Raw genomic sequence first — 12,972 nt, forward strand, 5'->3', positions numbered from 1 at the left:
TCAACAGCGACAGGAACTTCCAAACATAAGATGTACAAGGAGGAAGTGGGAGAAGGAATGAGGGGGAAGTCTCTTGCCGGCACATCACAAAGTGATCATCAGCCGCAGGGAGATTAAACTCAGAAAGAGTTCCCTTTCTATCTGAGCCTGTTGTTCCCCCTCCTGCAACTACTCCAGGGACAGAAAGAGACATTCTTCCTTCATCACACTGTCAAGAGGATAAGAGCATGAAAAGAGGCTTGCCCAAGGCCTCTGTGGCCCTGCATCCTTCCTCCCACAGAAGTTCACCATCTGTCTCTCTGAAAACCCCACAAGTGAGCCAGGAGGGATTCTCAGGGTACATCTTCTGTGGCTGCTGCCCAGCAAAGGCTGCCCCAGATCCTGGAGGGACCATGTAGCCATCATGACTTCCAAAGTCTGGGAGCCTCCACCCAGAAGGCAGCCAGACTGAAAGAAGGGCTGGGCAGGTTCATACAGGAGAACATTGATCTTCAGATATCCTGGGCCTAAGCCCAAAGAGTTTTACATGGAGTAAACTCATCAAATAGTCATGCACATTATTGTCAATGGGTTTGTTCTCACTACTGTTGGACACTATCCATAGTGTTAGTATGTATATTATCTAAAACACAATTTGCGGTTTGAAATTCAAACAGCTGCTCAGCCTATTTGCAAAGGAGGGGAAGGGAAATGCAGACTATACTATAACGCAATCTATGCCTTGGAGTTTGAGATATCAGAATGGAAGTTGCTGTGTATAGTCAAAATACCATCCAGTGTTTGATTTTCAAGACCCACTTAAATCTCCACACACATTTTATGTTAAGGCAAGAAAGATGCAACACTGAAGTTCCATTGAAAAGATCAAAATAAAACTTGGTATGTAATATTATTAGGTCATAGGGACGTTCTCTCACTGACATTTCATTTGGGCACAACCTTGTCCCCCATTTTATGGAGGGCATTAAAGGCAAGATGTAAAATACGTTGCCTTGAAATATGTGAAGTGAGATCTCTCACACATGGAGCTTCACCTGTGCTACTGATTTAATTTAACCAGATTATTATTATTATTATATTATATTATACAGCGTTTACCACACTTATGTTGTAGACAATATGGTTATGATATTTGCTTCTTTGATACAATTTTTCTTAATTTGACACCCACATAAAGAACATGCTTCTCAGTCAGAAGATGCTGACCATCTTTTGGCCGGTTGCCGCTTATAATGCAATTTCATATTCCCAAGTGGCATGTGAGAGAAATTGACATTTTGGATAAACAGCAGTGAATCTTACATTGGAATTGGATGGAGGGCAGATCTGGACAGATATTTGTGGCCTGAGGTGAGGGATGAAATGGCACCTCTCTCTTCGAAGTTCTAAACATGCAGGACGGAGGGGTCATTTCACCCTTTGCCTCAGGCAATAAGCATCTCAGACCCACCTTGTCCAAATCTGTCCTCTCGTGCCAATGTAATTAACTAGACTAATGGAAGGCCTGCCCTTTCCGCACTTAATCTATGTGTTTCATGTCAGCAAGATAAATGCATTATTTCAAGTTTAAAGGTAAAGGACCCCTGACAGTTAAGTCCAGTTGCGAAAGACTCTGAGGTTGCGGCGCTCATCTCGCTTTACTGGCCAAGGGAGCCGGCATTTGTCACCGATAGTTTTTCCAGGTCATGTGGCCAGCATGACTAAGTTGCTTCTGGCGAACCAGAGCAGCGCACGGAGACGCCGTTTACCTTCCCGCTGGAGCAGTACCTATTTATCTACTTGCACTTTGATGTGCTTTCGAACTGCTATGTTGTCAGGAGCTGGGACTGAACAATGGGAGCTCACCCCGTCACGGGGATTCAAACCGCTGACCTTTTGATCAGCAAGCCCAAGGCTCAGTGGTTTACACCACAGCGCCACCCGCGTCCCCCTTTCAAGTTTACGAAAGTGCAATAGACCCTTTTAGAAAGGCTAAATGAAACCAGCCAGTCCTTTCCAAAGTGACCAACAATCTACCAAACAAAACAAAACTAAACCCCAAGAAACAAAAATAAATGGAGAAGGACTATGGGTGGGATGTTAAAATTAGCATAGTTCAAATAACAATATTATTATTTAAACTTTGACTCATACTGCATGCATTGTTTGTACAAATGCTAGGCATACCACAGTAATCCACCAGGTTTGATTTCTGATGCAGATTTATTCTGCTGACAGAGACAAGTATCCCAGGCCTTCCATATATCCAATTTTATCTATTTTTTGAAGTGGAAAAAAATGCATCAGCAGCTGGAGCCGTAGACTTTTCTGCTTGCGACTTAGGTGGGGGAATGGGTTGGATATGTAACATCTTGCACAAGCTTGGAGGATTGTGTATAAAAGCTGTAAAAAGAAGCCGTGAAACTGATAAGCTTTCCCTGCCCACCCGCCCTCAAGCCGCATGCCAGAGAAGTCATTTTCCTGTAAACTGACAATGTGTTTGAAACCATTTGCCAAGTCCATCTTAGCAGAAATTTATGGCCCAGTGAGAAAGTGGCTTGTTTTTTTAAAATTATTATCATCAGAATTTCTCTCTGTTTCTCATTTTTCCAGTTCCCCACATTTCCACACAAGCTTGTAAAAAATAAAAGGAAATAAATAATAATAATAATAATAAATAATTTTATTTATATCCCGCCCTCCCCAGCCGAAGCCGGGCTCAGGGCGGCTAACAACAATAAAACAGTACAAAAGTACAGCACAAACAACATTCTAAAATCATTCATTATAAAATTAATTAAATTCAAGCCACTGGCAGCCATTGGGCCAGAGCTCCGCGAAGATTGCCGAGGGAGGGAGTCAGGCTGTGCCCTGGCCAAAGGCCTGGCGGAACAGCTCTGTCTTGCAGGCCCTGCGGAAAGATGTCAAGTCCCGCAGGGCCCTGGTCTCTTGTGACAGAGTGTTCCACCAGGTCGGAGCCACAGCCGAAAAAGCCCTGGCTCTAGTTGAGGCCAGCCTAAATAAAATAAAAGCCCTGGCTCTAGTTGAGGCCAGCCTAAATAAAATAAAATGCAGGGGCATAGAATTGGGGGAGGATGCCAGGCTGATACTCCTGGGCGCATTTTGGAGCGGGTGCTACTCACACCACCCTCCCTGAGCCAGCCGTGCATGGCTTTGTCTCTAGAGAGGAGAGGGTGGCAAGAGAAGGACCCCAGTCTCACAAAGCAGCGAGGGCTGTCGTGGTTCAGCAGGCTCTCTTCACCCTCCGCACCCCACGATGGAAACACTCCTTGCAAGGCCACTCAGGAATGGCACATGAGAAGGATGCAACAGCCGTGCCTGGGATTGAAACCTGGGCACACAGCTGTTGCAGCCATCTCATTCTGCCCTCCCAAGTGTGTCATTTCAGACCAAAGAGACAGCTAGGTGATTTCGCTTTGTGTGAAAGAGTACCCAGTTAGCTCACAGGAGAAGGCAGGCTGGGCAATAAAGCAATTTTTGAAACAAGTCCAGTTACCACTCTGGGTTCTGTAGAAATTTTCTAATGCAGTTTCATAAATGAAGGTGGGAGAAGTGAAATCTCTTTGGAATAACACTGGATTTTGCTTCCTTTAAGGCTCCTAACTAATCTGAAGGAAACAATAAACACTAAAGTGGTGCCTTGGCTCTCAAACGCCTTGAAACTCAAACGACTTGGAACCCAAATACTGCAAACCCGGAAGTAAGTGTTCTGGTTTGCGAACTTTTCTTGGAAGCCGAACGTGCTCCGTTTTGAGTGTTACACTCCCGATTTGAGTGCCACACTTCTGTTTGGAGTATTACGCTGAGGTCTGTCTGTTTTTGCGGCTTATTTTGTGTTTTTGTTTTTGCAGCTCTTTTTTGTTTGTTTTCATGACCATGTGGAACCCAGTTCAGCTACTGATTGATTGATTTGATTGATTGTGTGACTGCAGTACATTGTTTATTGCTTTCATTTTCTGGATCAATGATCTTGTTAGATAGTAAAATCCATGTTAAATCACTGTTTTAGGGGTTGATTTTTAAAAGTCTGGAAAGGATTAATCCATTTTGCATTACTTTCTATGGGAAAGCGCACCTTGTTTTTGGAACGGACTTCCGGAACAGATTAAGTTTGAGAACCAAGGTACCACTGTACTGGGAAACAAAGAGATGAAGACAGAGAGGCAAGGGTCAGGAACTTCGTGGGGCTGACGAAAAAGCCTTGCTCCCACAGAAATTCTCAGGGTCAGAGTAGAGTGGAAGAAGAGATGTGCGAGAGGTGAGTCCAGTGAGATGAGCATCCCAGAACGGAACCACGTGGGGACTGAGGGCTGTCCAGTAGAACTAGGGCAAAGGCATTGGCTCCAAGACCAATAATGAACAGAAGGGGCATTAAAGGGCAGAAGGTAATGGTGACTTAATTGTCAGTGGGCCTTACAGTACAATTTCCTGCTGAAATTGCTGGAATGCCACAAAGGATCTCTGGCCAATCAGAAACCATGGGCAACCAACACAGGTGTCCCCACAGGTGTGGGGGAAGGTAAAGGTAAAGCAGTGTTTCCCAACCTTGTGCCTCCAGATGTTTTTGGCCTACAACTCCCATCATCCCTAGCTAGCAAGACCAGTGGTCAGGGATGATGGGAGTTGTAGGCCAAAAACATCTGGAGGCACAAGGTTGGGAAACACTGAGGTAAAGGGACCCCTGACACTTAGGTCTACTTGCAGATGACTCTGGAGTTGCAGTGCTCATCTTGTTTTACTGGCCGAGGGAGCCAGCGTACATCTTCCGGGTCATGTGGCCAGCATGACTAAGCTGCTTCTGGTGAAACCAGAGCAGCACACAGAAACGCCATTTACCTTCCCACCTATTTATCTACTTGCACTTTGACGTGCTTTCAAACTGCTAGGTTGGCAGAAGCAGGGACTGAGCAATGGGAGCTCACCCCGTTGTGGGGATTCGAACCGCCGACCTTCTTATTGGCAAGCCCTAGGCTCTGCGCCACCCGCATCCCAGTGGGGGCAATTAGGTAGGAGCATTTCTCAGAAAATGTAACTTTAAAGCTAATCCAATACGAGCAGAAGATGCTTGCTGGAGGATGGTTTTGATTACTTTCCAGGAGGTAATTAATAGCTAAAGAAAGATGCCATACTACCCTGAACACGCCCGATCCCGTCTGATCTCGGAAGCTAAGCAGGGTCAGGCCTGGTTAGTACTTGGATGGGAGAAAGATGCCCATTTGCATTAGATATGGCAAAGGTTCTGGGCACTGATGAGGTTTGCACTGCTGTTATAGTTTATCCCACACTTAACAGCCACTGTGGGATGAAATTTGGCAGGAACCACTCTGGCTTCCTTCGATTCCTTGGCAATGGCACTATGCCCAGTGCAAAGCAATTGTGGGCACATGGTTCCAGGGCATGTGCAGAGTTCCAGATGAACTGAGCTTCTCAATAAGAACACCCTTAAAACTAGAATGTCATGACTATGAGAGAAATATGAGTGAGGTGAGAGAGAAATACATTGTGCCTGTTAAACTGATCGTATCAAACCTGCTAGAATATAAATTTGCAGCCAGTCTTTTCTGGTGTCTGTTAAAACCTGTAGGTAGCATTGATGAAACAGGGCTACAAAATGCAACTCTTCCAGTGGCCTTCATCTATCCATTTCTGCTGCTGTTTTTCCTCCTGTTGGCAATAGTTTCTGGAAGTCTGAAGGAAGAATTCCTTCGGCATATATCTCGGCATATATATATATATCTGCAGACCATTTTCTGCTATTAATTTTTATTAACATTTCTGATATCAAATGATACGATATCACCAAAACCCAGACAACAGCTATTCCTTGGTAGTTCAGTAAGTAAAATTCATTAAAACAAAATAAACTAATAGGTTTTTTAAATGTCCTTATAACTAGCCATTTGTTGCAGGAAGGAATCCAAGAAAAGAGATGCCCTCTGGTGGCTACTTGTCAGATATTTCCAGTGATGCATAGGAGCTTATAAGAGCTAATAAAACCCTTGGTAAATTGTGAAGAATGAGACTACGTGCCCCTTAAAAAATTAGAAATGCCATTGGGAAGTTACTGAGGTTCAGGCATTAGTGCCAAGCTGAAAAGCCATATTTGTTGTGTTTGCAGTTTCTGCTTTTCTATTCAGCCTGGACAAAATGTTCTGCCTGGTTTAATGTGGTATTTTAAATCATCGCTGATCACGACATTCCACTGCAGTTGCACATGGGTGCATATAATGTACTGATAGTTCATCCCAGTTGGAGGAAATATAACCAGAAGTAAGAACCAGGGCCGTCTTCGGGTATTAAGTTTACGGCATGTAATGCCATAAGAGAGAATATAATGAAAATGACATAACACCAGTTAAGCTTGCAAAAATCTATCATTTACCCGATAACAAATGTTGGAAATGTAAAGAGACTGAAGGTACATTCTTTCACCTTTGGTGGACATGCCCAAGGATTAAGACTTTCTGGGAGATGATTTACAACGAAATGAAAAAGGTATTTAAATATACCTTTCAGAAGAAACCAGAGGCCTTTCTCCTGGGCATGGTCGGCCAACTGGTGCCAAAGAAGGATAGAACTTTTTTCATGTATGCAACAACAGCAGCAAGAATACTCATTGCAAAGTATTGGAAGACACAAGATTTACCCACCCGGGAAGAATGGCAGATGAAAGTGATGGACTATATGGAACTGGCTGAGATGACTGGCAGAATCCGAGACCAAGGTGAAGAGTTGGTGGAAGAAGATTGGAGAAAATTTAAAGTTTATCTACAGAAACATTGTAAAATTCAGGAATGTTAGAAGGATGTTGGAATGAAGTAATGTGGTATTAGCAGAAATGATACAAAAGATTAGGTAAAAATTGATTTTTTTTAACTGTTGAAAGACCAGAATGTAATATTATATTATATTAGGATAAACTATTAGGATAAAAACCAAGTTGGAAAGGATTTGCTGGAATATTTAATTGAACTAGAATACAAAAAAGGGAGGTGTGAGGAGGTCTGGGAAATAAGTTAATGAAAGATAAGACATGGAAAGAGGGAAATGTTTTTAACTGCTTTTATTTTTCTGTATTTTGTATCCTTTATTTTGTTTCTTTCTTTTCATTCCCCCCCCCCTCATTTTTTTCTTTCTTTTTGTAACTTTTTTGAAACTTTAATAAATATTATTAAAAAAAGAAAGAACCAGGGCCGTCTTAAGCATATCCGGCGCCGTGGTGCAAAGATCCCTCCAGTGCCCCCCCCCAGCAACTCCAAAACAAGGGAGGGGGCAGTGGAAAATGTCCTCTGCCTCCCCCACTGCCCTGATCCCCAGCATGGTGGCGGCAATCAATCAGGAAAACATGCTGGCTGACATGCTCTCCAGTGTTGGGGCGCCAGAGAAGGCAGCCCGGGAAGGCTGTGCACCACCTTTCACCAGGAAGCAGGAGGAGGACAACGACCAGCAGGGCTGTCTTTAGCAGATGCAGAGGTTCTGTGGGGAGTGCTCTCCTCCTGCGGAGGCTTGGGAAGAAAGCTGCATGCATGCCAGCCATATAGTTGGCGGGGCGCAGCTGGCGGGCGTGCAGGGAAAGGGGAGGCGGCTGGCAAAGCCGTGCAGCTCCCCCACTCACTAGGGCGCCCCTGAGAGGCCGATGCTCTGGCGCAATGAACCACTAAGACCAATGGGAAAGACGGCTCTGGTAAGAACATGCAGCTGGGCATCCTGTTGCATCGGATGCTCAGCTATAGTAGGTGGTGACACATGCGATATTCTTGTCGGTAGTTTCTTCTGATCCAGTGCAGAAATTTCAGATCTGTTTTCTTTTGCCATGAATGTCCTTTGTAATCCTGGATGTAACATTTTTAATAATAAAAAGATGTGGCTGAGGCGAGGCCAAATAAGCAACTGAGCAACAGGGAAAGTTGGTGAAAAGCTCTTTGTGGCTTTCAAATGACAAGTTCACCTCTTATTGATTATTTATTTCTCTGTTACTATTATTATTATTTGTTTAGTGTGTATAACCTCCTACCCTGATTAAGGTCCTTATAACTTGGTCCCTCTGCTATAGTAAGCCACGTGCCCTAACAGTTTAGACCAGTGCTCTTGATGTTCTTTGAAACTTTTCATATTCTCCACATCTTTTTTATATAAAAAAAATTAACACTAATTTGCAAGAATAGGTAACATAGAAGTTTCCCCCTGGAACGGTTCATTTCAGGCTAGAACCAAACCACAATCCTGTGTATATGAACATTAAATAAATGTGTGATTTTGTTTATAAAAGTATGCCGTACCACATTTAGGAATAATTTTAGCATTTGTATGTAATCATTTTAACAAACGCAAAAAATATGGATGTCAAGTGTCTTGTGAACTCTTTAGGTGTGAAAATGAATTTATCAAATAAATAAAATAAATAATGTTGTGTTGTTTAGTGGTCATATGAATTTATAGCCATTTTTATACTTCACTGTTTAATCTGCATTCCTATATTCAACAATATTACCACTTTGCCTGCAGTTCTTTCCCCATTATGCTTTGAGAGCACACTGGGCATTCAAAAATGTTAGTTTAAAAATAGAAACTGACAGGGATGGTTTATTGGTCTAAGGATGAGGTTCAGAATAATGAACTTCCTTAAAATAGCAGAGTCAGCTAATCTTTGCTGGTGATTTTTTTTAAAAAAAGTGCCTTACAGCATTGTGTGTCCAAAACAAAGCTCTCTTTTTTATATATAAATAGAATTTCATCTTTTCTGTGTTAGTATAACACAGAGCCATACAAAAGATTCACTGACAAGTTACCAAGACGAAGTGGGTTACTCAGTCCCTCCTGGCATTCCTTGACACCTTCACCTGGTATTCTCCATTCCCCTAGGATTGGTTTAATTTGCACCGTTTTTTCTTTTGATTTGTCTTCTTCCAATATATATATATTTATGCTTTTTAAACTTATGCTGACGTGCACAATAGGCAATATGTTCCCTTTCATAAAATCATAGAATTGTAGGTTTGGAAGGGACCCCAAGGTCTCTAGACCAACTGCCTGCAATGCAGGAATCTCAGCTGAAGCATCCATGACAGATGGCCATCCAACCTCTGCTTAAACACCTCCAAGGAAGGAGAGTCCACAACCTCCCAAGGGAGACAGTTCTACTGTTGAACAGCTTTTCCTGGAAAGAAATCTGTTTCCAGTGGATTCTCTGCTATCTGTAGTGCTACTATTGCAGTTGTGAGGAATCCTTCACCTTTCAGATGTTGCTGAACCACAGCTTCTATCTACCCTGGCAAGCAGATGATGGTAGTTGTAGCTGGCAACATTTGGAAGGTCGTCAAATGTTCCTGACCCCTGTGATATTGGGACATCCCATGTGATTCCTCCAGCCTCTGTGTTCACTCAAATTAGATCTGAGATTCAGCCACAAAGGAGTGGCCACTATGCCTCAGACTAAGTAAAGAGTAGAATCATAGAATCATAGAGTTGGAAGAGACCACAAGGGCCATCGAGTCCAACCCCCTGCCAAGCAGGAAACACCATCAGAGCACTCCTGACATATGGTTGTCAAGCCTCTGCTTAAAGACCTCCAAAGAAGGAGACTCCACCACACTCCTTGGCAGCAAATTCCACTGTCGAACAGCTCTTACTGTCAGGAAGTTCTTCCTAATGTTTAGGTGGAATCTTTTTTCTTGTAGTTTGGAACCATTGCTCCGTGTCCGCTTCTCTGGAGCAGCAGAAAACAACCTTTCTCCCTCCTCTACGTGACATCCTTTTATATATTTGAACATGGCTATCATATCACCCCTTAACCTCCTCTTCTCCAGGCTAAACATGCCCAGCTCCCTTAGCCGTTCCTCGTAAGGCATCGTTTCCAGGCCTTTAACCATTTTTTTTGCCCTCCTCTGGACACGTTCCAGTTTGTCAGTGTCCTTCTTGAACTGTGGTGCCCAGAACTGGACACAGTACACAGTAGGATGTCTGGTTTAGTCATCTCTTAGGTACAAATCTGGAATTTCCTTCATAGGCAGAATCCAGCAAAGCAATGGAAATCAGCATCAGATTGCAAAAAAGGTGCGGTCTGTGTAGCCAACCTCTTTCCCCCATGTCTCCTGGTAACATTTGTGATGTGATGTCATGATGCTTCCTGATTCTCTGCCCTCATTCCATATGGTCATCATGGCTTTCAGTCAAGTTAACTTAGACAATTTCCTCCTTGGCCACAGCAATTCATACGGGCTTAATTCCTGGCGTTGTTCTTACACATTTTTTTTTCATTTTTACTAGCATTGTTTTATTTGAAAGTTGTATGGATCTTTTTACTACTGTACACTGCTTGGGGGGACTTGACGAAAGGTTTTAAAAGGCAAATCAATCTGTATTGCACACAACCGACTGCCTTGTTAAAAACACCTAATGTGACAACACAGTACAATTGTGTACCCCAAAGAAAGCCCCATTGAGTTCAATAGGGATTTCTTTGGGGTACACAATTGTACTGTAAGTGAGTTCAATGGAGCTTACTCCCAGGTAAATAGGTTCAGGACTGCAATGTTAGTTGGGACTTCCACTGGACTGCATTTTTAAATTCTTAGGTTTCACCCGTATTTTGTCTTTGGAAAGAATTTTGCAATGCAAGTTGCTACAGAAACTTGAGTTTCTATACACAAAACAAGCCTCACCACAATGCACTCATTTTGACTATTGGTCAGATGTTTTAATATTAATGAAAGTTTATACCCTAATCCGAAAGCAAACATTCTCAATTCAAGATACACAAACTACAGTTCTAATTCATGTTGTTTATTGCTTTTTCCAGCACAAGCAGCTTTTTGCTGGGCACTCGCTTTAATACAGTTTCCTTCGACAACATGTCTAGAATGTGGCTAATGCTTGGCTGCTTTTCAGACTTTTGGGATAAAGTTTTAAAATGCATAATTTATTACGCTTAGTTTCTTTGGAACCATCTGCATTTATGTTAAACTGCCCACCTGCATTCAGTGTCAGTCAATTGCAAGTGTGGCCAAAACTCAGTATTTTTCTTTTCAGATAACTGTTCTGAATCATTATGATATAGTGGCAAAGCATCTTTCATTATGTTGAGCAGGCTCTTTCTGGTGGGAGGGTTGGTAGATTGCAATACCACTTACAGCAGGGATGTTGGTTTTGTTGGACCCCAATTCCTATCGCCCCCAGACAACATGGCCAATGATCAGAAATGATGGAAGTCCAACCACACTGCTGCCATCAGTTGGCACAAAAATGGAAGCAAGAAGAATTACCGACAAAAGAAGAATGGAGGATGAAATTGATGGACTATGTAGAATTGGATAAACTAACCGGAAGATTTCGAAACCTGCGGGACCAGAGATTCACAGAAGACTGGTGTAAATTTACGGACTATTTGAAAAGTAATTGTGATGACCAGATTACGTTTGTAGGTTTGCAAGAAGTTTTGTGAGGTAAATTATTTGAATCATTGCAAAAATGGTTAAAGAGGTGGATTGTGAGTTAAGATAATTAAAGGCAATAGGAATTTAAGAAATGCAGAAGAAATGATAAAAATGGTGGATCATCAGAGGTGGTGGTGGAAGTCCAAAAAGATTGTATAAGATGTGAAGTTCTGTGGAATGTATAATAATTGGTATGTTGAAATTAATAATATATATATACATATATATGCTTTCGTAGATTTTCACGGGTACAGGAATGCAGGTTTTGGTGTCCTCGGGTGTCTTCCCGTGTAAAAGTTGGGGTGTCTAGGCGACGTTTCGACGAGGTCTCACTCGTCATCTTCAGGCTGGTGCTTTCGGCTTCTTGTTACTGGAACAGAGCGGGATCTCAATGTTTGAGTTCCTATAAATACTGTAGAGGGGGTGTGGTGTCTAGCCTCCAATGTTCTGGGCAGAGAGGAAGTTCCCAGGCTAGTGTGCCTTTTCTTCTTTTGTTCCTTAATTACTTGAGAGATACCTTGAGTGATTTCTTGAGTGATATCCTGAGTACCACTTAGGTGGGTCATTAGGTGTGGATTAGTTGCTAAAGTCTTTGTGTCTTGACCTCTTGAACTTTGTGAAGAGTTTTCCTGAGAAGATGGCTGTATTGCACTTAGTTGTGCTTTGGCTTGGCTTCGTGTATAGGGGCGAGCTGTGGTTTTGTGGCTTGTGTCAGCCAGATCTGTGTAGGGATTGCAGGGGGGTGCAGCATCCGGAGGTGCCACCATGGATTGGCTACTGGATGGTGTCAGTAATTCATCTGTGGAGAGGGTCTGGGTTTGGGTCTGGTGTGGTTGATTGGTGTTGGCGTTCTGTGTGCCTCTGGATCTGGTGTCAGTTTTTGTGGGGAGGGCTAATTTCCAGATGTCTGGCAAGCGGGATGTGTCAAACAAACAGACGAATAAATGCACGTATCGCAGAACACAAGAATGCCGTCAAAAAAGAAGAAAAAACTTCCTCTCTTTTCCAACACATGAAAGAAACAGGACACGAAATTAATTTTGCAGATTCCAAATTGCTCTTTAACACGGAACATCACCACAAGAGAATAATCATGGAAGCCATCGAGATAGAGAAACACCCTCACAACATGAACAAGCGTGACGACACATCCCGCTTGCCAGACATCTGGAAATTAGCCCTCTCCACAAAAACTGACACCAGATCCAGAGGCACACAGAACGCCAACACCAATCAACCACACCAGACCCAAACCCAGACCCTCTCCACAGATGAATTACTGACACCATCCAGTAGCCAATCCATGGTGGCACCTCCGGATGCTGCACCCCCCTGCAATCCCTACACAGATCTGGCTGACACAAGCCACAAAACCACAGCTCGCCCCTATACACGAAGCCAAGCCAAAGCACAACTAAGTGCAATACAGCCATCTTCTCAGGAAAACTCTTCACAAAGTTCAAGAGGTCAAGACACAAAGACTTTAGCAACTAATCCACACCTAATGACCCACCTAAGTGGTACTCAGGATATCACTCAA

The sequence above is a fragment of the Podarcis gaigeae genome (assembly GCF_964106915.1).
Source record: "Podarcis gaigeae genome assembly, chromosome: 5".
In the NCBI taxonomy this organism is placed as follows: domain Eukaryota; kingdom Metazoa; phylum Chordata; class Lepidosauria; order Squamata; family Lacertidae; genus Podarcis; species Podarcis gaigeae.